Genomic DNA, 27,460 nt, shown 5'->3' with positions numbered 1-27,460 from the left:
ATGATGAACTTCAGAGGACATCTGTAAATAATGATATATTGCCAAGATACCACGGCAAATAATGATATACTACCCAGGGACCTCTGTAAATAATGATATACTACCCAGGGACCTCTGTAAATAATGATATACTACCCAGGGACCACTATAAATAATGATGTAATATCCAGGACCACTATAAATAACGAATTCACACGCTCGGACCGTTGTAAATAATGATGTACTACAACTGGACCGCTGTAAATAATGGCATACTGCCCTGGGACAACTGATATAGTAGAATAGTAGCCAGGGAACACTGTAAATAATGATACACTACCCAGGGACCACTGTAAATAATGATATACTACACAGGGACCACTGTAAATAATGATATCCTACCCAGGGACCACTGTAAATAATGATATACTACCCAAGGACCACAGTAAATAATTATATACTGCCAAGGGGCCACTTAAATAATAGAATAGTAGCCAGGGACACTGTAAATAATGATATCCTACCCATGGACCACTGTAAATAATGATATACTGCCCAGGGACCACTGAAATAATAGAATAGTAGTCAGGGACCACTGTAAATAATGATACACTACCCAGGGACCACTGTAACTAATGATATACTACACAGGGACCACTGTAAATAATGATATACTACCCAGGGGCCACTGTAAATAATGATATACTATCCAGGGTCCTCTGTAAATAATGATATACTACACAGGGACCACTGTAAATAATGATACACTACCCAGGGACCACTGTAACTAATGATATACTACACAGGGACCACTGTAAATAATGAAATTACACGCTGGGACCGTTGTAAGTAATGATGTACTATACAGGGGCCAGTGTAAAGAATGACATTTTACCAGGGACCACTGGAAATAATGATATACTGGCCAGGGACCACTCTAAATAAGGATATACTATCCAGAGATCTCTGTAAATAACGAACCTACACGCTGGGCCGCTGTATATAATGACGTACTACACAGTGACGACTGTAAATAAAATATCCTACCTAGGGCGCCAGCAAATAACTAAATCAAACGAAATTAAACGAAATTAAATCAAGATATATGACACGGGACCACTGTATATAATGATATACTGCCCAGGGGCCACTGTAAATAATGATATACTATCCAGGGACCACTGTAAATAATGATATACTGTCCAGGGACCACTGTAAATAATGACATGCCACCCACGGTCCATTGTAAATAATGATATACTACCCAGGAACCATTGCAAATAATGATATAGTATCCAGGGCCGCCTGTAAATAATGAAATCACACGCTCGGACCGTTGCAAATAATGATGTACTACAACTGGGCCGCTGTAAATAATGGCATACTGCCCTGGGACAACTGATATGGTAGAATAGTAGACAGGGACCACTGTAAATAATGATACACTACACAGGGACCATGTAAATAATGATATACTACACAGGGACCACTGTAAATAATGATATCCTACCCAGGGACCACTGTAAATTATGATAAACTACACAGGGAGCACTGTAAATAATGATATACTACACAGGGACCACTGTCAATAATGATATCCTACCCAGGGACCGCTGTAAGTAATGATATACTACCCAAGGACCACAGTAAATAATTATATACTGCCCAGGGGCCACTTAAATAATAGAATAGTAACCAGGGACACTGTAAATAATGATATCCTACCCAGGGACCACTGTAAATAATGATATACTGCCCAGGGACCACTGAAATAATAGAATAGTAGTCAGGGACCACTGTAAATAATGATACACTACCCAGGGACCACTGTAACTAATGATATACAACACAGGGACCACTGTAAATAATGATATACTACCCAGGGACAACTGTAAATAATGAAATTACACGCTGGGACCGTTGTAAATAATGATGTACTATACAGGGGCCAGTGAAAAGAATGACATTTTACCAGGGACCACTGGAAATAATGATATACTGGCCAGGGACCACACTAAATAAGGATATACTATCCAGAGACCTCTGTAAATAACGAACCTACACGCTGTCTGCGGAGCGAAATGGCAGCTGTCGTTTCCAGTCAAGTGGACTCTTTGTCCGGCGCTGAGGTCCCAGGTTCGATCCCGGCTCTGGGTCACTGTCCGTGTGGAGTTTGTACATTCTCCCCGTGTCTGCGTGGGTTCCGCCCCCACAACCCAAAAATGTGTAGAGTAGGTGGATTGGCCACGTTAAATTGCCCCCTTAATAGAAACAATAATTGGGTAATCTAAATTTAAAAAAAAAAGTGGACTCTTTGTCAAAGCTGGAGAATTGGAACTGGAGATTCAGACGATTGTGGGTGGGGGTGGGGCTGGTGGAGTGCTGTATTGGGCCTCGATAGAGGGCTAGCAATAGGTGGGAAATGACGAAAATGTCTCGGACAGAAAGAAAAAGGGAATGTAAATGAGGCTAATCAAGGCTATGAAAGGTGCTGATGGCGCATAAAGCGGTCAGAATGTGTTAATGGCAGAACAAAGGTAATCAGTGCGTCAGAGAACAATTACAAACAGGGATCAGATTGCTGAAGTAGGATGGTATGGGCTGGGGAGAGGTGGGCAATGCTGAGGATAAAACATATCAATGGAAGGGATGATAAGTTGATGGAGAAAACATGTGGTGGAGGGGGAAGTGAGAGTTCACAGTCTGAAGTTGTTGAACTGATAAAATGAAAGGGACAAAGAGCTGTCTGAGTCCACCAGAATTAGTCAATAGAAATGTGAATGCCCACACGTAGACAAGCTTCTCGGGAACGTATTGGTTCCATGCAGTTCAAGCTCAGCTTCTCAAAGCAAACCCAATGTGAATGAATCCCGCCGTTTCCGCCGCAAAGAAATGAAGAAAACATGCGGCTTGACCAACGGGAAACCTCATCGAAGGGCTCGTCCGGCATTTGAACCCAGGACCTCTCAAAAATTCCAACAGAAACACACCCAAAGCGAGAATCATACCCCTAGACCAACGAGCCCCGCGAAAAGAGTCAAAGCATACTGTCATTGCCATCGAAAATCAATCTAACATCTGCGGAGAACGCCAAAAGTACTGCAACATCTCAGGCAGTCAGGCGGCATTTGTCGACAGGACAACAAAGTTCGTCTTTCACCGACACCTTTCATAAAAACCGGGACAGGTTAGAAATCAGAAGGGGGTTCAGTGCAGTTAGATTGCGAATATACAGACCGGACGATGTACCACATGCTCTGGTATCAGCAAAAGCCGGCACAGCCGCCGAGATTGGGCATCATTAACATATTGACGATGAAGAAAGAGGCGATCTCAGGACGATATCAATATAAACGCGCTCAGTGTGGAGGACGGGGCGGTCTATTACTGTGCAATGAGCACAGTGTCACAAAGCAGCTACAACCACGTACGAAAGCCTCAGAGAGTATTTTCAATTCCAGCAAATTTGCGTTCCTGCCCTTGTACCGGAGGATGGTTTGATCTAGATTCAGAAAAATACTCAGGTCTATTTCTCCACAATTGCATTGCCTTCTCTGTCCTTGTGTGGGTCAATAGAGGAGCCGTTTCGGATTCGTGAGTTTAATCAGCATGTCGCGATGCACAGTAAATTTAAACTTGGAATATCCACTTCCGAGCAGCAGTAATGAAAGTTCTCAGATGTGGGGATAATAAAATCTTCCAGGGCCGCTAACTTAAGTCGACCTTATGCCAACGAGTCTGAGCCCCCAGTAGTCTTCAGCGGAACATCGACTTTCTGATCGAAAATACATCAAATCTATGTTGACACTTCCTGCTTTCTGTTATGGAGGTTCCCGGATAAGGGACGTGTTTTAACGGAAGTGTGGTGCTGTCCAAGTGAGTTCTGTAAAATCCACGCGCCTGTGATGATTCCACGTCTCACAAATGTCCATGCCCGCGGGACCATGTGTACGGTCCTTCCAGATATTTTCAGCCCTGCCTCAGGGGACCAATATTACCAGCATTCTCATTCGGTCCCTGGCAATCAGAGGATTGGCCGTCACTGTTGAAATGCACAGAGTTGCGATCCTCCGTGGTGCAATCGGTTAGCGCGTTCGGCTATTAACCGAAAGGTTGGTGGTTCGATCCCACCCAGAGGCGCATTGTTGTTCCACTCCTGGATGATATGTTTTTAGGGGCTGTTTAGGACAGGGCTAAATCGCTGGCTTTGAAAGCAGACCAAGCAGGCCAGCAGTACGGTTCGATTCCCGTAACAGCCTCCCCGAACAGGCGCCGGAATGTGACGACTAGGGAATTTTCAGAGTAATTTCATTTGAAGCCGACTCGTGACAATAAGCGATTTTCCTGTTCTGATAACACGTACCGTGCACCGGCTGCGGCATGGAGTTGCCTCTATCGCTGCAATATCCTTCATGGCGCTGAGCTGGGGAATCGCTCAACGATGTTGTGTGTCCCTCGATAACTCAGGGGATTGTGACGCCTCCTCACGGACCTGCCAACAGACGAATGTTGAGCAGGAGTTGGCTATTCATCCGCTTGAGCCTTCTTCAACATTCAATAAGTTCGTGACAGATTCGAACATGACCTCAGATTCACATTTCACCTTCCCCGGATAACCTTTGATTACCTTTTCAGTTGAGAATCCAACCACATCTGTCTTAAAATCTTCAATGGGCCTATCTCAGCGGTCTCTGGAGAAGAATCCCTCAGAAAAAAAGCCCAAAGATCTACATAACCGGACCGGGTCGAGCAGTATCTCTGGCCATGGTGTGGAGATGCCGGCGTTGGAATGGGGTGAGCACAGTAAGAAGTCTTACAACACCAGGTTAAATGATTCTGTTTTGTGATTCACCTGAAGAAGGAGCTGCGCTCCGAAAGCTCGTGTTTGAAACAAACCTGTTGGACTTTAACCTGGTGTTGTAAGACTTCTTACTGTATCACTGGCAGCAGCGCATCCCTTCCCGATGAACTTAATGCATTCTATGCTCGGTTTGAGCAGGTAACCAACAATCCGCTGTCGAGTGCCTCAGCAGCCCTTAATTCACCCATACCCACCATCACAGTTTCCGAAGTCAGATCGGCAGGGAAGGAAATACTGAGTAGCGAGATCATAACGAAGAGGGTGACGAGGCAGTTCCCCGCGATCGTTCCTGAATCAATCGCTCTTTAGCGCAGGCAATTATCTGTCAGAGCAGCAATCCAGATTGAGGTCCCACTGCATTGCTGATCCAACCAATGACAGGAATCGAGCCGCGGCAGCAATGTCTAGAATATCCCAATGGTGTTGGAGCGAGGCCATCAAATGGAAGCTGTGACCGGGGCACCGCAGACTCAAAGCTGAAAATTGTGCGGCGGTTATCAGCTGCAGTCACAAGTGATGGGGCGGAAATAGCGACAGCTGAGCACCCAGCAGCCCGTGACCATCCTGCACCTGCTCAACTCACTGAGAACAATATAGTGTCGGAGGGGTGGGGGCAGATTGAACTGACGCTACCTGCGCCTATTTGAAAGAACTTTTTCTATTGCCCTTTTCAACCTGCATTTAAATCCCGCGGGGTTTTCCGTTCTCAAGTTCTGACAATACTTTTTGAAATGTTCTATTGATTCTTCTTCTCTCATCAATTGTTGCGCCAGACTCCAAATGATAATAACTCACAGTGCAATAAACGTCACTTTCTTGCATAAGGTGCGGTGGCCAAGAGGAAAGGCGTTGGTTTCGTAAACCAAAAATCGCGGGTTCGAATCCCGCCCGTGCCTCGGTGCTGATCCATTCAAAGTTCTCTGTCACGTTTCATTGTCTCACAAACGCTTGCTGTATGAAATATCATTCACCAATCTTCTTTATAGGACATTTGACCTTCAGCTAATGAAAACAATTCCAGGCAATCTGGTCTCTGAAAAAAGCAACGTTCCCCTTTTTCGTCAGAACCAAAATAAAGAAAGCTCGTCTGTTGAGCCCTGCTATTATTCTGAGTTCTAACCTCCGCATGTCCACCAAAGTCTTGGCATTCTTTCGACTTCGTCGCATCCGTGGTGTGAACCGAGAACTCCAGGGATGATTAAGCATCATTTTTTGATTAGAAACACCTATAGTGACAAAGATAGTGTACAAACAGTTGGAATTTAGATTTCTGTCTAGGTTTCCCGCCCTGATATGCATTGCAGTCAACACTGAATCGACTGAACAGCCGAATTCTAACACGGAGTAAACCGAATCCGGCAGCAGAGGGCGCCAAATACAAGCACGGGCGTCAGAAACTCACCTGATGGTGTCGGCCAAGCCGATAGGATGGGAGGCGAGTGATGTCACAATAGACCCTCTCCCTGCACTGCACTAAGTTCCCTCTCTCCTACACAATCCCTGACTCAGTCCAGTCCAGTTCACTGCGAGAGATTCAGTCAGACATGGTTGTGATAATACTGGCGGCGCTTTGGCACAGTAAATAGTTATAGTGGTAATTAAACCAGATTAGCATATTAATACACATAGGCTAGAGTATAATTAACGATCGGGAATGTCTATGAAGTGCCTGCATCAGAGGTCCCAGAAAATGCCGCAGATACAAGCAAATTTGTATCAACTCTGTTTAAACTCAGGGTGGCACGGTGGCGCAATGGTTGGCACTGCTGCCTCATTGCACTGAGGACACGGGTTCGATCCCGGTCCCAGATCACTGTCCGTGTGGTGTTTGAACATTCTCACTCCCACAACCTAGATGTACAGGCTAAGTGGAGTGGCCACGCTAAAAAGCACCTCTTAATTGAACAAACTCTAACTTTATAAAGGAACAACAATCTGTTCATTTCAGTCCTTCACTTTCGCAGGCCGGCAATGTTCAATCCAGTATCTCAGTCACCAGTGACAATAACAGTCTCAGAAGGGGCTTCAATTAAATTAAATTGCCAATATAAAGGCCCCAACATGAACAAAATGCAATGATATCAGGAGAAACCGGCACAGCCACCGAGATGGATTATCACCAACAACTCAGCAATGAAGAAAGATGTGGGTTCAGGACGATATCTGGCGTTTGCTGACAAATCTAAACAGAACGGTTACCTCAGTATAAGCGCATTCGATGTGGAGGATGGGGCGGTCTATTACTGCGCACTGAGAAACAGCGTTCGAGAAAACCTAAAGCCCCGTACACAACCCTGAGTGAGTGTTTACAGCATCACTGAGGTTCCTTTCCGAGAAGGAATTGATCCCATGCTCAGGCAAGCAATCATGTCTATTTACCGGACATGTCTCTGTCCTTGTGTCGATCAAGAGAGGAATAGTTTGGGAAATCTTGAGAGCTATGGTTGAAAATATCAGCCATGATTGAATGGCAGAGCGGACTCGATGGGCCAAGTGACCTAATTCTGCTCCTATGTCTAATAGTCTTATGGTCTTATTATGGTCTATCATACCGCAAATTGTATTGTAACTTTAAAACCAGAATATCTACCTACCGGCAGAGGGTGGCACTCAACTGAGGAGATGGACGAAAATCATGGCCTGCTCTTGCAGAAAGTCCAAGGACAAAGACTCCTCGTTACCTGTTCTTTTAACGCAAAGCAGAATGGATCAATACGTGCTGCGGTACAAAATGTACAAGGTACTTAATGGGCGGCACTGTGGTTCAGTGGGTTGCACTGCTGCCTCATGCTCCTAGGACCCGCGTTCGAGTCCCGGCATGGTTCTCTATCCGTGCGGAGTCTGCACGTCCTCCCCGTGTCTGCGTGGGTTTCCTCCGGGTGCTCCGGTTTCCTCCCACAAGTCCCGAAAAGACGTGCTGTTAGGTGAATTGGACATTCTGAATTCTCCCTCTGTGTACCTGAACAGGGGTCGGAGTGTGGTGACTCGGGAATTTTCACAGTAACTTCATTGCAGTGTTAATGTATGCCTACTTATGACACTAGTGAAGATTATTATTATGACAATGTACCCTTAATGTATAATAACCGCCGAGCAACATGAGAATTACTATCAGTTGGGACATGGGAAGCACATGGTGCCAGGTTTAGACTTTAATAGAAATCAATTTTTCGATCGAAAATACCTGAAATTTCTGTTGACACGACATGTCTTCTGTTCGATTCCCACGCAGATCAGGGACATACTGCGCCCATTTATGTTATGAAGAGACGTTGCATAGTTTTGGGTGTACAAGATTATGAGGGGCATGGCAGGGTGGATAGGGAGCAGTTGTTCCCCTTAGTTGAAGGGTCAGTTACGGGGGGACACAAGTTCAAGGTGAGGGGCAGGAGGTTATGGTGAATTTGAGGAAAATCTTATTTAGCCAGAGGATGGTGACTGTTTGGAGTAAACTAGGTGGGAGGGTGGTAGAGGCAGTGTGCTTCACATCCATTAAATAGTACCTGGCTGAACACATGGCACGTCTTCACATTCAAGGCTATGGAACACGTGCTGACAAATGAGGTCCTGTAGTTAGTCCTGTATTTTTCACATGTTGGTGCAGACTCGATTGACCGGAAGGCCTCATCTGAATTGCTTGGTTCTGTGCATCTGTGATTCTGGGTGCTATAACATTCCTGGCGCTATAATAATTTCGCGAGTGACAAACTTCCAGGATTTCTGCGTACATATTTATGTCCAGGTATTGGCTGCCCAATTTTACTGGCCTTGTCTTTCACTGGCGTGTCACTGGTAATCAGAGGAATGCATTTCTCTGCTGCAATAAAGCAAGATGTGATAATGTTGTGATAACAAGTACCGTGAGCCGGCTGCAGTATTGGGATCGCCGCACCATTGAAGGATACGGCCTGCTGGACCTCTCGCAAATTCCGACAGCGAGACACCCAAAGTGAGAATCATACCCCTAGACCAACGCCCTTCTAATCCACAGAGCCCAAGTGGAGAATTGAACTGACTGGAGAACTGGATCTAAACGCTGACCTCCCGGACCTCGGACTTTGAATTGTTCCAAAGAAGCTCAACAGACATTTGTTGCTTCCATTGATCTGACAGAGAGCTGGCACAGACACGGCGGGCGGAATGGACTCAATCTGTGGTGTAATCATTCTCTGATTTGATGCGAACCTCCCCTTGTGGGCAGGAACCAATGGCCTCTTCTCATTTAATCTCTCTTGACTTGTCCCCTATTAGAGCCCTTTCCTGTTGTTCTGTTTGCTGCCTCCGGGATTTCACTTGGTTAAGACGCCCTATATTTCTAACCTGTCCCGGTTTTAATGAAAGATGATGGTGAAAGCCGAGCTTTATTGTCCTTTCGACAAATGCCGCCTGACTCCCTGAGTTGTTCCAGTATTTTCCGCTTTCTCCGCAGATGCTACAGTCACAGACAGACTCTCGGCGGTTGTGGCAAGGACTAAACAACATAACGGGCTACAAAGCGAAACCGAGTAGTATCTCTGGCAGCAGCGCACCCCTCCCCGATGAACTAAATGCATTCTGTGCTCGGTTTGAGCAGGTAACCAGCAATCCGCGGTCGAGTGCCCCAGCAGCCCATAATTCACCCATACCCACCATCAAGTTTCCGAAGTCAGATCGGCCTTCCTGAAAGTGAACCCACGGAAGGCGATGGGCTGGGACAGGATCCCTGGTCGTGCACTCAGAGCCTGTGCATACCAGCTGGCAGAGGTATTCACAGACATCTTTAACCTATCCCTACTCCACTCCGAGGTCCCCACCTGCTTCAAGAAGACCACCATCATACCGGTACCAAAGAAGAACCAGGCAACGTGCCTCAATGACTACCGCCCGGTGGCCCTGACGTCAGTTATAATGAAGTGCTTCGAGAGGATGATCATGAAGTGCATCACCTCCATACTCCCGGGATGCCTTGACCCACTTCAATTCGCATACCGTCGAAACCAGTGCACATCAGATGCCATTTCCCTGGTCCGACACTCATCCCGAGAGCATCTCGAAAACAAGGACTCCTACATCAGACTCCTATTTATTGACTACAACTTCGCACCGTAAAATCACTCTTCCCACTTCACCACATGTTTATTTTCATCAACTTAATTTCATTGCTTCCATTGGTCTTGGTCTTCCTCTCCCATTGTCCCGCCCTCCCCATTCCCCTAGCCAATCGCATCCCTCTTGGGCAATCCGCCCCTTGTTCCTCATTTTCATCTGCCATTAACACATTCTAATCTTCTAATCGCCTGTCAGCACAGTTCTTAACACTGATTAGAAACATTTATATTCCCTTTTTCTTTCGACCCAACACATTTTTGTTATTCTCCACCCATGGCTGGCCGTCTGTCGAGGCCCAATGCTTCACGCTCCCCTCTCCCCCCACTCACCCACCCACCCTCCACTTCCCCCACACACTCCGCCAGTCTACACCTGACCAAAGATCCAGTTGTCCAGCTTCGACAAAGAGTCACCCAGACTCGAAACGACACTTGCCATCTCTCTCCACAGAGGCTGTCAGACCTGCTGAGACTGTCCTGTGTTTTCTGTTTTTTTTTCCATTGACGCATCCGCAGTAAGTTGCTTTTATCCTACATTTAGACATGTCTGAAATGGTGATTAAATGTGTTCATCTGCATCTGTAAACCAAAAAGATTCTGTGGTGGATGAACAAACTGCTAATATCCGATCGTGGCAAAATAGGGAAGGCTTTTCCTCCCCTGGCGTCTTGAATATTCCGTATTTCTGACTTTGTTGCAGGAATTTTAATATCTCATGAGAGACCAAATATCATGTTCCTCGAACGTGCGTGATTGAGGAAGAAAGGTATTTTGTGCAAATATTCGTCACACAAAACGAGAATCACGCGATGTTTCTGCCCGGTTTTGAACCGGGGACCTTTCGCGTGTTTGGCGAATGTGATAACCACTACAACACAGAAACCGCTGGGAGCATCGCAATCAGTGGCCCTGTGCAATGTTGAACCTCAATGTACTGTTGCAGCTTCTAACGGTTCCGCTGAGAGGCCATGTAACTTATTAGAAGGAGCCGTTTCTTTAAAACTGATGTCTCAACTTATCAAAGGATCAGAAATTGAACTTTGCTGAACTGGAGATAAGTTATGTTTTGCTTGAAGTTAAATTGAGAGGGCAGGGCTTTCATAAGTAACCACAGCTGAAACGAGAATTGATGATGCCCTGCTCACTTCGCTCTGCATCGGGAAACAGCTGTCCAACCCACTGTACTAAAGGAGACGCCAAAACTAGGAACTGCGAGCCAGCCAGGAGTCGAACCTGGAATCTCCTGATTCGTAGTCAGACGCGTCATCCATTGCGCCACCGGCTCACAGCAGTTGTAAACTTCAGCTATTCCTCGATGATAAAGACCAGTTACGAGATTGAGGTAATATTTAGCGATAGACTAAACTGGAAGCACCAGATGTTTCTGCCCGGTTTCGAACCGGGGACTATTCGCGTGTAAAGCGAATGTGATAACCACTACACTACAGAAACAGCTGGGATCGCAGGTTCCAACGGACCTGTGTCACCCTCAACTCAACTGCCTTGTTGCAGCTTCGCATGGTTCGGCTGAGAGGCCATGTCACTTCTTCAGAGAACACGTCTATTTCTTTAAAACAGATGTCTAAACTTACAAGCCAGTAGAAGAACCTATACTGAACTGAAGAATTTGTTCAGCAAATCTCTAACGGCGAAATGCTCTCTTCTATTATTAATGCAGCATTCTGAAATCCTACAGAAAAAAGCAACCGACTTTACACAATATTTGTTTCCTTATTCAATGCTTGAGTTGAGTTTAAGAATTGACAATTATGTGTTTCTTATATTTGACCTCTTTGTGCTTTGGTGTGTAACATGCTGCAGCCTAAATACCGTTCATGTATAAGAAAGGAGGGGTAATTCGAAATCAACATTGAGCCTGGATTCACACACTGGCTTTTCCTGTTTCTCCATCAGGAAAACCGTTTTTTCTTTCCCAAAGCTGGTTCAGTTAAGTCTCTGGCATTTCCTCTAAGTCAGTTACAGTATCGTTTGTGTCTGTCCTTTTGAGTACACATTACTATAAGACATCCTTCAATCTGGCATGTTGCATTTGCTGATCCCAATGCCATCTTCTCTGCATTGGAGAGACTAAATGCTGACTGGGTGACCACTTTGCAAAACACCTTCGCTCCATCGACAAACTGGTGGCAGACTCTCCTGTCGCTTGCTATTTGAACTCACTGTCCTGCTCTCATGTCCACATGTCCGAACTTGGCCTGCTGCAATGTTCCCATGTAGCTCAGCACAACGCCGAGGAAGAGCACCCCATCCTCCGAATAGGCACGGTACAGCCTTGCGGATTTTACAGTAGGCTCAACAACTTCGCACCGTGAAATCACTCTTCCCACTTCACCGCATGTTTATTTCCATCAACTTATTTTCATTGCTTCCATTGATATGTCTTCCTCTCCCATTGTCTCCCCCTCCCCATTCCCCTAGCCAATCGCATCCCTCTTGGGAAATCCGCCCCTTGTTCCTCATTTTCATCTGCCATTAACACATTCTAATCTTCTAATCGCCTCTGTCAGCACAGTTCTTAACACTGATTAGAAACATTTATATTCCCTTTTTCTTTCGACCCAACACATTTTTGTTATTCTCCACCCATGGCTGGCCGTCTGTCGAGGCCCAATGCTTCACGCTCCCCTCTCCCCCCACCCACCCTCCCTCCACTTCCCCCACACACTCCGCCAGTCTACACCTGACCAAAGATCCAGTTGTCCAGCTTCGACAAAGAGTCACCCAGACTCGAAACGACACTTGCCATCTCTCTCCACAGAGGCTGTCAGACCTGATGAGACTGTCCTGTGTTTTCTGTTTTTCTTTCACATTGACGCATAAGCAGTAAGTTGCTTTTATCGTACATTTAGACATGTTTGAAATGGTGATTAAATATGTTCATCTGCATCTGTAAACCCAAAAGATTCTGTGGTGGATGAACAAACTGCTGATATCCGAATCGTGGCAAAATAGGGAAGGCTTTTCTTCCCCTGGCGTCTTGAATATGCCGTATTTCTGACTTTGTTGCAGGAATTTTAATATCTCATGAGAGACCAAATCTCATGTTCCTCGAACAAGCGAGATTGAGGAAGAAAGGTATTTTGTGCAAACATTCGTCACACAAAATGAGAAGCAAAATGTTTCTGTCCGGTTTCGAACCGGGGACCTTTCGCGTGTTAGGCGAATGTGATAAACACTACAGAAACTGCTGGGAGCATCACAATCAGTGGCCGTGTGCAATGTTGAACCTCAATGTACTGTTGCAGCTTCTAACGGGTCCGGTGAGAGGCCATGTAACTTATTGAAAGAAGCCGTTTCTTTAAAACTGATGTCTCAACTTTTCAAAGGATCAGATATTGAACTTTGCTGAACTGGAGATTAGTTATGTTTTGCTTGAAGTTAAATTGAGAGGGCAGGGGTTTCATAAGTAAGCACAGCTGAAACGAGAATTGATGATGCCCTGCTCACTTTGTTCTGCATCAAGAACTAGCTGTCCAACCCACTGAACTAAAGGGGACGCCAAAACGAGGAACTGCCAGCCAGCAGTCGAACCTGGAATCTCGTGATTCGTAGTCAGACGCGTTATCCATTGCGCAACTGGCCCACAGCAGTTATCAGCTTTTGCTCTTCCTCGATGATGAAGACCAGTTACGAGATTGAGGTAACAGACTAAACTGGAAACACCAGATGTTTCTGCCCTGTTTCGAACCGGGGACCGTTCGCGTGTAAAGCGAATGTGATAACCACTACACTACAGAAACAGCTGGCAGCCAAGACTCCAACGGACCTGTGTCACATTCAACTCAACTGCCTTGTTGCAGCTTCGCATGGTTCGGCTGAGAGGCCATGTCACTTCTTACAAGAACACGTCTATTTCTTTAAAACAGATGTCTAAACTTACAAGCCAGTAGAAGAACCTATATTGAGCTGAAGCATTTGTTCAGCAAATCTCTAACGGCGAAATGCTCTCTTCTATTATTAATGCAGCATTCTGAAATCCTACAGAAAAAAGCAACCGACTTTGCACAATATTTGTTTCGTTATTCAATGCTTGAGTTGAGTTTTAGAATTGACAATTATATGTTTCTTATATTTGAACTCTTTGTGTTTTGGTGTGTAACATGCTGCAGCCTAAATACCGTACATGTATAAGAAAGGAGGGGTAATTGCAAATCAACTTTGAGCCTTGATTCCCACACTGGCTTTTCCTGTTTCTCCATCAGGAAGACCGTTTTTTCTTTCGCAAAGCTGGTTCAGTTAAGTCTCTGGCATTTCCTCTAAGTCAGTTACAGTATCGTTTGTGTCTGTCCTTTTGAGTACACATTACTTTCAGACATCCGTCAATCTGGCCCACTGCATTTGCTGATCCCAATGCCATCTACTCTGCATTGGAGAGATTAAATGCCGACTGGGTGACCGCTTTGCAAAACACCTTCGCTCCATCGACAAGCTGGTGGTAGACTCTCCTGTCGCTTGCTATTTGAACTCACTGTCCTGCTCTCATGTCCACATGTCCGATCATGGCCTGCTGCTATGTTCCCATGTAGCTCAGCACAACGCCGAGGAGCAGCACCCCATCCTCCGAATAGGCACGGTACAGCCTTGCGGATTTTAAAGTACGGTCAACAACTTCGCACCGTGAAATCACTCTTCCCACTTCACCACATGTTTATTTCCATCAACCTATTTTCATTGCTTCCATTGATATGTCTTCCTCTCCCATTGTCTCCCCCTCCCATTCCCCTAGCCAATCGCATCCGTCTTGGGAAATCCGCCCCTTGTTCCTCATTGGCCTCTGCCATTAACACATTCTAATGTTCTAATCGCCTCTATCAGCACCGTTCTTAACACTGATTAGAAACATTTACATTCCCTTTTTCTTTCAGCACAACACATTCTTGTTATTCTCCACCCATCGCTGGCCGTCTGTCGCTCTCCCCCCACGCACCGCCAATCTAAACCTAACCAAAGATCCAGTTGTCCGGCTTCGACAAAGAGTCACCCAGACTCGATACGATACTTGCAATCTCTCTCCACAGAGGCTGTCAGACCTGCTGAGACTGTCCTGTGTTTTCTGTTTTTGTTCCCCATTGACGCATACGCAGTAAGTTGCTTTTATCGTACATTTAGACATGTTTGAAATGGTGATTAATATGTTCGTCTGCATCCGATAGATTCTGTGGTGGATGAACAAACTGCTGAATATCCGAATCGTGGCAAAATAGGAAGGCTTTTCTTCCCTCGGCGTCTTGAAAATTCAGTATTTCTGACTTTGTTGCAGGAATTTTAATATCTCATGCGAGACCAAATCTCATGTTCCTCGAACGTGCAAGATTGAGGAAGAAACGTATTTAGTGCAAACATTCGTCACACAAAATGCAGAAGCACGCGATGTTTCTGCCCGGTTTCGAACCGGGGACCTTTCGCGTGTTAGGCGAATGTGATAACCACTACACTACAGAAACCGCTGGAAATACACCAATCAGTGGCCCTGTGCAATGTTGAACCTCAATGTACTGTTGCAGCTTCCAACGGTTCCGCTGAGAGGCCATGTAACTTATTGGAAGAAGCCGTTTCTTTAATACAGTACTGATGTCTCAACTTATCAAAGGATCAGATATTGAACTTTGCTGAACTGGAGATAAGTTATGTTTTGCTTGAAGTTAAATTGAGAGGGCAGGGCTTTCATAAGTAACCACAGCTGAAACGAGAATTGATGATGCCCTGCTCACTTTGCTCTGCATCGGGAACCAGCTGTCCAACCCACTGAACTAAAGGGGACGCCAAAACTAGGAACTGCGAGCCGGCCAGGAGTCGAACCTGGAATCTCCGGATTCGTACTCAGACGCGTTATCCATTGCGCCACTGGCCCACCGGACAACGGGATCTTTGGTTAGGTTTAGATTGGCGGTGCGTGGGGGGAGAGCGACAGACGACCAGCGATGGGTGGAGAATAACAAGAATGTGTTGTGCTGAAAGAAAAAGGGAATGTAAATGTTTCTAATCAGTGTTAAGAACGGTGCTGATAGAGGCGGTTTCGAACCGTGGACCATTCGCGCATAAAGCGAATGTGATAACCACTACACTACAGAAACAGCTGGCAGCGCACACTCCAACGGACCTGTGTCACCTTCAACTCAACTGCCTTGTTGCAGCTTCGCATGGTTCGGCTGAGAGGCCATGTCACTTCTTACAAGAACACGTCTATTTCTTTAAAACAGATGTCTAAACTTACAAGCCAGTAGAAGAACCTATATTGAACTGAAGAAATTGTTCAGAAAATCTCTAACGGCGAAATGCTCTCTTCTATTATTAATGCAGCATTCTGAAATCCTACAGAAAAAAGCAACCGACTTTACACAATATTTGTTCCGTTATTCAATGCTTGAGTTGAGTTTAAGAATTGACAATTATGTGTTTCTTAATATTTGACCTCTTTGTGTTTTGGTGTGTAAAATGCTGCAGCCTAAATACCGTTCATGTAGAAGTAAGGAGGGGTAATTGTAAATCAACTTTGAGCCTGGATTCCCACACTGGCTTTTCCTGTTTCTCCATCAGGAAGACCGTTTTTTCTTTCCCAAAGCTGGTTCAGTTAAGTCTCTGGCATTTCCTCTAAGTCAGTTACAGTATCGTTTGTGTCTGTCCTTTTGAGTACACATTACTTTCAGACATCCGTCAATCTGGCCCACTGCATTTGCTGATCCCAATGCCATCTACTCTGCATTGGAGAGATTAAATGCCGACTGGGTGACCGCTTTGCAAAACACCTTCGCTCCATCGACAAGCTGGTGGTAGACTCTCCTGTCGCTTGCTATTTGAACTCACTGTCCTGCTCTCATGTCCACATGTCCGATCATGGCCTGCTGCTATGTTCCCATGTAGCTCAGCACAACGCCGAGGAGCAGCACCCCATCCTCCGAATAGGCACGGTACAGCCTTGCGGATTTTAAAGTACGGTCAACAACTTCGCACCGTGAAATCACTCTTCCCACTTCACCACATGTTTATTTCCATCAACCTATTTTCATTGCTTCCATTGATATGTCTTCCTCTCCCATTGTCTCCCCCTCCCCATTCCCCTAGCCAATCGCATCCGTCTTGGGAAATCCGCCCCTTGTTCCTCATTGGCCTCTGCCATTAACACATTCTAATGTTCTAATCGCCTCTATCAGCACCGTTCTTAACACTGATTAGAAACATTTACATTCCCTTTTCTTTCAGCACAACACATTCTTGTTATTCTCCACCCATCGCTGGCCGTCTGTCGCTCTCCCCCCACGCACCGCCAATCTAAACCTAACCAAAGATCCAGTTGTCCGGCTTCGACAAAGAGTCACCCAGACTCGATACGATACTTGCAATCTCTCTCCACAGAGGCTGTCAGACCTGCTGAGACTGTCCTGTGTTTTCTGTTTTTGTTCCCCATTGACGCATACGCAGTAAGTTGCTTTTATCGTACATTTAGACATGTTTGAAATGGTGATTAAATATGTTCGTCTGCATCCGATAGATTCTGTGGTGGATGAACAAACTGCTGATATCCGAATTGTGGCAAAATAGTAAAGGCTTTTCTTCCCTCGGCGTCTTGAAAATTCAGTATTTCTGACTTTGTTGCAGGAATTTTAATATCTCATGCGAGACCAAATCTCATGTTCCTCGAACGTGCAAGATTGAGGAAGAAACGTATTTAGTGCAAACATTCGTCACACAAATTCAGAAGCACGCTATGTTTCTGCCCGGTTTCGAACCGGGGACGTTTCGCGTGTTAGGCGAATGTGATAACCACTACACTACAGAAACCGCTGAAAGTAACACAATCAGTGGCCCTGTGCAATGTTGAACTTCAATGTATTGTTGCAGCTTCCAACGGTTCCGCTGAGAGGCCATGTAACTTATTGGAAGAAGCCGTTTCTTTGAAACTGATGTCTCAACTCATCAAAGGATCATATATCGAACTTTGCTGAACTGGAGATAAGTTATGTTTTGCTTGAAGTTAAATTGAGAGGGCAGGGCTTTCATAAGTAACCACAGCTGAAACGAGAATTGATGATGCCCTGCTCTCTTTGCTCTGCATTGGGAACCAGTTGTCCAACCCACTGAACTAAAGGGGACGCCAAAACTAGGAACTGCGAGCCGGCCAGGAGTCGAAACTGGAATCTCCTGATTCGTAGTCAGACGCGTTATCCATTGCGCCACTGGCCCACAGCAGTTATAGGCTTTTGTTATTCCTCGATGGTGAAGATCAGTTACGAGATTGAGGTAATATTTTGCGACAGACTAAACTGGAAACACCAGATGTTTCTGTCCGGTTTCGAACCGGGGACCATTCGCGCATAAAGCGATTGTGATAACCACTACACTACAGAAACAGCTGGCAGCGCACACTCCAACGGACCTGTGTCACCTTCAACTCAACTGCCTTGTTGCATCTTCGCATGGTTCGGCTGAGAGGTCATGTCACTTCTTACAAGAACACGTCTATTTCTTTAAAACAGATGTCTAAACTTACAAGCCAGTAGAAGAACCTATATTGAACTGAAGAAATTGTTCAGAAAATCTCTAACGGCGAAATGCTCTCTTCTATTATTAATGCAGCATTCTGAAATCCTACAGAAAAAAGCAACCGACTTTACACAATATTTGTTCCGTTATTCAATGCTTGAGTTGAGTTTAAGAATTGACAATTATGTGTTTCTTATATTTGACCTCTTTGTGTTTTGGTGTGTAAAATGCTGCAGCCTAAGTACCGTTCATGTAGAAGAAAGGAGGTGTAATTGTAAATCAACTTTGAGCCTGGATTCCCACACTGGCTTTTCCTGTTTCTCTATCAGGATGACCGTTTTTTCTTTCCCAAAGCTGGTTCAGTTAAGTGTCTGGCATTTCCTCTAAGTCAGTTACAGTATCGTTTGTGTCTGTCCTTTTGAGTACACATTACTTTCAGACATCCTTCAATCTGGCCCGCTGCATTTGCTGATCCCAATGCCATCTACTCTGCGTTGGAGAGACTAAATGCCGACTGGGTGACCGCTTTGCAAAACACCTTCGCTCCATCGACAAGCTGGTGGTAGACTCTCCTGTCGCTTGCTATTTGAACTCACTGTCCTGCTCTCATGTCCACATGTCCGATCTGTTATTCTCCACCCATCGCTGGCCGTCTGTCGAGGCCCAATGCTTCACGCTCCCCCCATCCCCACCCTCACTTCCCCCACACACACCGCCAGTCTAAACCTGGCCAAGATCCAGTTGTCCAGCTTCGACAAAGAGTCACCCATAATCGAAACGACACTTGCCATCTCTCTCCACAGAGGCTGTCAGACCTGATGAGACTGTCCTGTATTTTCTGTTTTTGTTTCCCATTGACGCATACGCAGTAAGTTGCTTTTCTCGTACATTTAGACATGTTTGAAATGCTGATTAAATATGTTCATCTGCATCTGTAAACCCAATAGATTCTGTGGTGGATGAACAAACTGCTAATATCCGAACTGTGCCAAATGTCCCCTTTCTTCCCCCGGCGTCTTTAAAATTCAATACTTCTGACTTTGTTGCAGGAATTGTAATACCTTATGCGAGACCAAATCTCATGTTCTTCGAACGTGCGAGATTGAGGAACAAACGTATTTTGTGCAAACATTCGTCACACTAAATGAGAAGCACGGGATGTTTCTGCCCGGTTCCGAAAAGAGGACCTTTCGCGTGTTAGGCGAATGTGATAACCACTACACTACAGAAAAAGCTGGCAACGCAAACGCCAACGGAACCGTGCCACGTTCAACTCAACTGCCTTGTTGCAGCTTCTGATGGTGTAGCTGAAAGACATTGCCACGTCTTACAAGAACACGTCTGTTTCTTTAAAACAGGTGTCTAAACTTACAAGCCAGAAGAAGAAGAACCTATATTGAACTGAAGCGTTTGTTCAGCTAATCTCTAACGGCGAAATACTCTCTTGTATTATTAATGCAGCATTCTTAAATCCGACAGAAAAAAACAACCGACTTTAAACAATATTTGTTTCCTTATTCAATGCTTGAGTTGAGTTTAAGAATTGATAATTATGGGTTTTGAGTGACGAATGTTTGCACAACATACGATTGTTCCTCAATCTCGCACGTTCGAGGAACATGAGATTTGGTCTCGCATAAGGTATTACAATTCCTGCAACAAAGTCAGAAATGTTGAATTTTCTAGACGCCAGGCGAAGAAAAGCCTTTCCAATTTTGCCACAATTCGGATATTAGCATTTTGATCATCCACCACAGAATCAATTGGAGTTCCAAAGCTTGGAGCTGCTGTGGGCCAGTGGCGCAATGGATAACGCGTCTGACTACGAATCAGGAGATTCCAGGTTCGACTCCTGGCTGGCTCGCAGTTCCAAGTTTTGGCGTCCCCTTTAGTTCAGTGGGTTGGACAGCTAGTTCTCGATTGATGGCCAGCGGTTTCTGTAGTGTCGTGGTTATCACATTCGTCTCACACGCGAAAGGTCCCCGGGCAGAAACATCGAACGTTTAGCATTTTGTGTGAGAAAAGTTTGCACAATTATTGGTCACAAAATAATTCTGTTCCTGAATGTTGCCGGAATCTCGTGTGTTCCAGGACTATGAGATTTCGTCGAACATGAACCACTAAACTGAATTGAACATTAAGGCCCAAGCACTGAATTTTCGGCAGGCAATGAGAGGTGAAGAATTTTCATATCTTGGCACAGCTCGGATATTAGCAGCTAGTTCATCCACAACAGAATTTCAGCGATTTACAAATGAACATATTTAATCACCATCTCAAACATGCAACTTACTGCGGATGCTTCAAACGGAAACAAAAACAGAAAATACTGGACAGTCTCAGCAGGTCTGACAGCCTCTGGGGAGCGAAATGGCAGCTGTCGTTTCCAGTCAAGTGGACTCTTTGTCAAAGCTGGAGAACTGGAACTGGAGATTCAGACGATTGTGGGTGGGGGTGGGGGTGGGGGTGGTGGAGTGCTGTATTGGGCCTCGATAGAGGGCTAGCAATAGGTGGGAAATGACGAAAATGTCTCGGACAGAAAGAAAAAGGGAATGTAAATGAGGCTAATCAAGGCTATGAAAGGTGCTGATGGCGCATCAAGCGGTCAGAATGTGTTAATGGCAGAACAAAGGTAAGCAGTGTGTCAGAGAACAATTACAAACAGGGATCAGATTGCTGAAGTAGGATGGTATGGGCTGGGGGGAGGGGGGCAATACTTAGGGTAAAATATATCAATGGTAGGAATGATAAGTTGATGGAAAAAACATGTGGTGGAGGGGGAAGTGAGAGTTCACAGTCTGAAGTTGTTGAACTGATAAAATGAAAGGGACAAAGAGCTGTCTGAGTCCACCAGAATTAGTCAATAGAAATGTGAATGCCCACACATAGACAAGTTTCTCGGGAACTTATTGGTTCCATGCAGTTTGAGCTCAACTTCTCAAAGCAAACACAATGTGAATGAATCCCGCCGTCTACGCCGCAAAGAAATGAAGAAAACATGCGGTTTGACCAACGGGAAACCTCATCGAAAGGCTCGTCTGGGATTAGAACCCGGGACCTCTCGCAAATTCAGACAGCGATACACCCAACGCGAGAATCATACCCCTAGACCAACGAACCCCGCGAAAAGAGCCAAAGCATACTGTCATTGCCATCGAAAATCAATCTAACATCTGCGGAGAACGCCAAAAGTACTGCAACATCTCAGGCAATCAGGCGGCATTTGTCGACAGGACAACAAAGTTCGTCTTTCACCATCACCTTTCATTAAAACCGGGGCAGGTTAGAAATCAGAAGGGGGTTCAGTGCAGTTAGATTGCGAATATACAGACCGGACGATGTACCACATGCTATGGTATCAGCAAAAGCCGGCACAGCCGCCGAGATTGGTCATCATTAACATATTGACGATGAAGAAAGAGGAGATCTCAGGACGATATCTGGCGGCTGCCAACAAGTCTAAAAAGAATGGTTACCTCAATATAAACGCGCTCAGTGTGGAGGATGGAGCGGTCTATTACTGTGCAATGAGCACAGTGTCACAAAGCAGCTACAACCACGTACGAAAGCCTCAGAGAGTATTTTCAATTCCAGTAAATTTGCGTTCCTGCCCTTGTACCGGAGGATGGTTTGATCTGGATTCAGAAAAATACTCAGGTCTCTTTCTCCACAATTGCATTGCCGTCTCTGTCCTTGTATAGGTCAATAGAGGAGCCGTTTCGGATTCGTGAGATTAATCAGCATGTCGCGATGCACAGTAAATTTAAGCTTGGAATATCCACTTCCGAGCAGCAGTAATGAAAGTTCTCAGATGTGGGGATAATAAAATCTTCCAGGACCGTTAACTTAGGTCGACCTTATGCCAATGAGTCTGAGCCCCCAGTAGTCTTCAGCGGAACATCGACTTTCTGATCGAAAATACATCAAATCTATGTTGACATTTCCTGCTTTCTGTTATGGAGGTTCCCGGATAAGGGACGTGTTTCAACGAAAGTGTGGTGCTGTCCAAGTGAGTTCTGTAAAATCCACGGGCCTGTGATGATTCCACGTCTCACAAATGTCCATGCCCGCGGGACCATGTGTACGCTCCTTCCAGATATTTTCCGCACTGCCTCAGGGGACCAATATTGCCAGCATTCTCATTCGGTCCCTGGCAATCAGAGGATTGGCCGTCACTGTTGAAATGCACAGAGTTGTGATCCTGTTGTCGTCTCCGTGGCGCAATCGGTTAGCGCGTTCGGCTGTTAACCGAAAGGTTGGTGGTTCGATCCCACCCAGAGACGAATTGTTGTTCCACTCCTGGATGATATGTTTTTAGGGGCTGTTTAGGACAGGGCTAAATCGCTGGCTTTGAAAGCAGACCAAGCAGGCCAGCAGCACGGTTCGATTCCCGTAACAGCCCCCCCGAACAGGCGCCGGAATGTGACGACTAGGGGATTTTCAGAGTAATTTCATTTGAAGCGGACTCGTGACAATAAGAGATTTTCCTGTTCTGATAACACCTACCGTGCACCGGCTACGGCATGGAGTTGCCTCTATTGCTGTAATATCCTTCATGGCGCCGAGCTGGGGAATAGCTCAACGATGCTGTGTCTCCCTCGATAACTCAGGAGATTGTGACACCTCCTCACGGACCTGCTAACAGACGAATGTTGAGCAGGAGTTGGCTATTCATCCCCTTGAGCCTTCTCCAACATTCAATAAGTTCGTGACAGATGCGAACATGACCTCAGATTCACATTTCACCGACCCCGGATAACCTTTGATTACCTTTTCAGTTGAGAATCCAACCACATCTGTCTTAAAATCTTCAACGGGCCTATCTCAGCGGTCTCTGGAGAAAAATCCCTCAGAAAAAAAACCCAAAGATCTACATAACCGGACCGGGTCGAGCAGTATCTCTGGCCATGATGTGGAGATGCCGGCGTTGGACTGCGGTGAGCACAGTAAGAAGTCTTACAACACCAGGTTAAATGATTCTGTTTTGTGATTCACCTGAGGAAGGAGCTGCGCTCCGAAAGCTCGTGTTTGAAACAAACCTGTTGGACTTTAACCTGGTGTTGTAAGACTTCTTACTGTATCTCTGGCAGCAGCGCATCCTTTCCCGACGAACTTAATGCATTCTATGCTCGGTTTGAGCAGGTAACCAACAATCCGCTGTCGAGTGCCCCAGCAGCTCTTAATTCACCCATACCCACCATCAAGTTTCCGAAGTCAGATCGGCCTTCCTGAAAGTGAACCCACGGAAGGCGACGGGCCCGGACGGGATCCCTGGTCATGCACTCAGAGCCTGCGCATACCAGCTGGCAGAGGTATTCACAGACATCTTTAACCTATCCCTACTCCACACCGAGGTCCCCACCTGCTTCAAGAAGACCACCATCATACCGGTACCAAAGAAGAACGAGGCAACATGCCTCAATGACTACCCTCCGGCGGCCCTGACGTCAGTAGTAATGAAGTGCTTCGAGAGGCTGATCATGAAGCGCATCACCTCCATACTCCTGGAACGCCTTGACCCACTTCAGTTCGCATACCATCGCAACCGGTCCACATCAGACGCCATTTCCCTGGCCCTACACTCATCTCTAGAGCATCTGGAAAACAAGGACTCCTACATCAGACTCCAAGGGCTGGTGAAGCTCACCAGGCTAAATCGCTGGCTTTTAAAGCAGACCAAGCAGGCCAACAGCACGGTTCGATTCCTGTACCAGGTGCCGGAATGTGGTGACTCGGGGCTTTTCACAGTAACTTCATTGAAGCCTACTCGTGACAATAAGTGATTTTCATTTTTCGTTCATTTATTTATTGACTACAGCTCCGCCTTCAACACCATAATCCCAGCCAAGCTCATATGAAAGCTCCAAAACCTAGGACTTGGCTCTCCACTCTGCAACTGGATCCTTGACTTTCTGACCAACAGACCACAATCAGTAAGAATGAACACCAACACCTCCTCCACAATAGTCCTCAATACCGATGCCCCGCAAGGCTGGGTACTTAGCCCCCTACTCTACTCCCTGTACACACACGACTGCGTGGCAAAACTTGGTTCCAACTCCATCTACAAGTTGGCTGACTATACGACCAGAGTGGGTCGGATCTTGAATAACGACGAGTCCGAATACAGGAGGGAGATAGAGAACCTAGTGGAGTGGTGTAACGACAACAATCTCTCCCTCAATGCCAGCAAAACTAAAGAGCTGGTCATCGACTTCAGGAAGCAAAGTACTGTACACACCCCTGTCAGCATCAACGTGGACGAGGTGGAGATGGTTAGCAGTTTCAAATTCCTAGGGGTGCACATCACCAATACTCTGTCCTGGTCCACTCACGTCGACGCTATCACTAAGAAAGCACAACAGCGCCCACACTTCCTCAGGAAACTAAGGAAATTCGGCATGTCCACATTAACCCTTACCAACTTTTACACGTGCACTACAGAAAACATCCTATCGGGCTGCATCACAGCCTGGTATGGCAACTGCTCAGCCCAGGACCGCAAGTAACTTCAGAGAGTCGTGAATATAGCCCAGTCCATCACACGAACCTGCCTCCCATCCATGGACTCCATCTACACCTCCCGCTGTGGGGGAAAGAGGGCAGCATAATCAAGGATCCCTCCCACCCGCCTTACTCACTTTTCCAACTTCTTCCATCGGGCAGGAGATACAGAAGTTTGGGAACACGCACGAACAGACTCAAAAACAGCTTCTTCCCGACTGTCACCAGACTCCTAAATGACTCTCTTATTGACTGACCTCATTAACACTACACCCTGTATGCTTCATCCGATGCCAATGCACATGTAGTTACATTGTATATATTGTGTTGCCCTATTATGTAGTCCCATGTATTTTCTTGTATTTTGTTGAATTTTGTTTAATTCCCTCTTCTTCCATGTACTGAATGATCTGTTGAGCTGCTTGCAGAAAATACTTTTCACTGTACCTCGATAATAAGCAAATCCAACCCAATAACCCGTCTTGCGCCATTTTCACATAATAATAAATGGCAATGGTCTTTCTGACCGCCCTCTCGCATCCACCTTGAGAGATGAATATCACCCCCCCCCCCCCCCCCCCCACACACACACATATACCCCTACCCCTCTCGGTGTCGGTTTGTTTCTGGGACCCACTGTCTTTCTGCTATAATGTGATTGACGGCACCTACACATATAGCGATCTCTATATTTATGTGCTGGTATTTCTCTATATATGTGTCATATTGCGATCAATTCTACATTTGCTGCTACGCATATTCTCTCCAATCAGACGGAATATGAACCGTGGAGGCTGCCCGGATGCTGACTGTGTATCAGGATCGTCAGTATCGATTGTACTGCTGTGTGGCGTCAGTATCGTCTTCAACCCTCATTTCAGCGTCCAGATGTTCCACTGGGTCTTGGTGGCTCCAGTCTGATAGAAACGAACAGAAAACAATAATAATCTCAAAATTCAGAATCAGCCTCATATTGACCAACGTAACGGTCACCTGCACCATACTCATTATTATTTAATTAACAATAATATCTGGTTACTCAGTAAGGGGAGAATGGGGGTTTTGCAGTGAAGGAAATGCTGAGTAGCGAGATCATAACGAAGAGGGTGACGAGGCAGTTCCCCGCGATCGTTCCTGAATGAATCGCTCTTTAGCGCAGGCAATTGTCTGTCAGAGCAGCAATCCAGATTCAGGTCCCACTGCATTGCTGATCCAACCAATGACAGGAATCGAGCAGCGGCAGCAATGTCTAGAATATCCCAATGGTGTTGGAGCGAGGGCATCAGACGGAAACTGTGACCGGGGCACCGCAGACTCAAAGCTGAAAATTGTGCGGCGGTTATCAGCTGCAGTCACAAGTGATGGAGCGGAAATAGCGACAGTTGAGCACCCAGCATCCCGTGACCGTCCGGCACCTGCTCAACTCACTGAGAAGAATATAGTGTCGGAGGGCTGGGGGCAGATTGAACTGACGCTTCCTGCGCCTATTTGAAATAACTTTTTCTATTGCCCATTTCACCCTGCATTTAAATCCCGCGGGGTTTTCCGTTCTCAAGTTCTGACAATACTTTTTGAAATGTTCTATTGATTCTTCTTCTCTCATCAATTGTTGCGCCAGACTCCAAATGATAACAACTCACAGTGCAATCAACATCATTAACTTGCCTAAGGCGCGATGGCCAAGAGGAAAGGCGTTGGTTTCGTAAACCAAACATCACGGGTTCGACTCCCGTCCGTGCCTCGGTGCTGATCCATTCAAAGTCCTCTGTAACGTTTCATTGCATCGCAAACACTTGCAGCATGAGATATCATTCACCTATTTCTTTATAGGACATTTCACCTTCAGCTAATGAAAATAATTCCAGACAATTTGGTCTCTGAAAAAAGCGATGTTCAGAGCAGTTCCCCTTTTGTACCTTCTTCGTCAGAACCAAAATAAAGAAAACTAGTCTGTTGAGCCGTGCTATTATTCTGAGTTCTAACCTCCGCATGTCCACCGAAAGTCTTGGCATTCTTTCGACTTCGTCCTAAAGTGTGAACCGAGAACTCCAGGGATGATTTGCACAGATTAAGCATCGTTTTTTGATTAGAAACACCTATAGTGACAAAGATAGTGTATAAACAGCTGAAATTTAGATTTCTGTCTAGGTTTCCCGTCCTGATATGCATTGCAGCCAACACTGAATCCACTGAACAGCCGAATTCTAACACGGAGTAAACCGAATCCGGCAGCAGAGGGCGCCAAATTCAAGCACGGGCGTCAGAAACTCACCCGATGGTGTCGGCCAAGCCGATAGGATGGGAGGCGAGTGATGTCACAATAGACCCTCTCCCTGCGCTGCACGAAGTTCCCTCTCTCCTACACAATCCCTGACTCAGTCCAGTCCAGTTCACTGAGAGAGATTCAGTCAGACATGTTAGTGATAATACTGGCGGCGCTTTGGCACAGGAAGTAGTTATAGTGTTAATTAAACCAGATTAGCATATTAATACACATAGGCTAGAGTATAATTAACGATCGGGAATG

General features: G+C 45.9%; 12 non-coding genes across 12 annotated transcripts; 5 read left to right on the top strand and 7 right to left on the bottom strand.

Annotated features, from left to right (window-relative positions):
* The first annotated feature begins 4,045 nt into the window (after positions 1-4,045).
* trnan-auu lies at positions 4,046-4,119 on the top strand. The gene has a single exon. It is a non-coding gene; the product is annotated as a tRNA-Asn (tRNA).
* Positions 4,120-5,664: 1,545 nt separating this feature from the next.
* On the top strand, positions 5,665-5,736 carry trnat-cgu. The gene has a single exon. It is a non-coding gene; the product is annotated as a tRNA-Thr (tRNA).
* Positions 5,737-10,737: 5,001 nt separating this feature from the next.
* On the bottom strand, positions 10,738-10,810 carry trnav-aac. The gene has a single exon. It is a non-coding gene; the product is annotated as a tRNA-Val (tRNA).
* A 329-nt stretch (positions 10,811-11,139) lies between these two features.
* On the bottom strand, positions 11,140-11,212 carry trnar-acg. Its single transcript has one exon. It is a non-coding gene; the product is annotated as a tRNA-Arg (tRNA).
* Positions 11,213-11,306: 94 nt separating this feature from the next.
* trnav-uac lies at positions 11,307-11,379 on the bottom strand. Its single transcript has one exon. It is a non-coding gene; the product is annotated as a tRNA-Val (tRNA).
* Positions 11,380-13,615: 2,236 nt separating this feature from the next.
* On the bottom strand, positions 13,616-13,688 carry trnav-uac. The gene has a single exon. It is a non-coding gene; the product is annotated as a tRNA-Val (tRNA).
* Positions 13,689-15,319: 1,631 nt separating this feature from the next.
* On the bottom strand, positions 15,320-15,392 carry trnav-aac. The gene has a single exon. It is a non-coding gene; the product is annotated as a tRNA-Val (tRNA).
* A 2,262-nt stretch (positions 15,393-17,654) lies between these two features.
* On the bottom strand, positions 17,655-17,727 carry trnav-aac. The gene has a single exon. It is a non-coding gene; the product is annotated as a tRNA-Val (tRNA).
* A 496-nt stretch (positions 17,728-18,223) lies between these two features.
* trnai-uau lies at positions 18,224-18,296 on the bottom strand. Its single transcript has one exon. It is a non-coding gene; the product is annotated as a tRNA-Ile (tRNA).
* Positions 18,297-20,220: 1,924 nt separating this feature from the next.
* Positions 20,221-20,293, top strand: trnar-acg. Its single transcript has one exon. It is a non-coding gene; the product is annotated as a tRNA-Arg (tRNA).
* Positions 20,294-22,638: 2,345 nt separating this feature from the next.
* Positions 22,639-22,712, top strand: trnan-guu. Its single transcript has one exon. It is a non-coding gene; the product is annotated as a tRNA-Asn (tRNA).
* Positions 22,713-26,602: 3,890 nt separating this feature from the next.
* On the top strand, positions 26,603-26,674 carry trnat-cgu. The gene has a single exon. It is a non-coding gene; the product is annotated as a tRNA-Thr (tRNA).
* Positions 26,675-27,460: the final 786 nt, after the last annotated feature.

The sequence above is a fragment of the Scyliorhinus canicula genome, unplaced genomic scaffold, assembly GCF_902713615.1.
Source record: "Scyliorhinus canicula unplaced genomic scaffold, sScyCan1.1, whole genome shotgun sequence".
NCBI lineage: Eukaryota > Metazoa > Chordata > Chondrichthyes > Carcharhiniformes > Scyliorhinidae > Scyliorhinus > Scyliorhinus canicula.
This window is presented reverse-complemented; position numbering and strand designations above follow the sequence as displayed.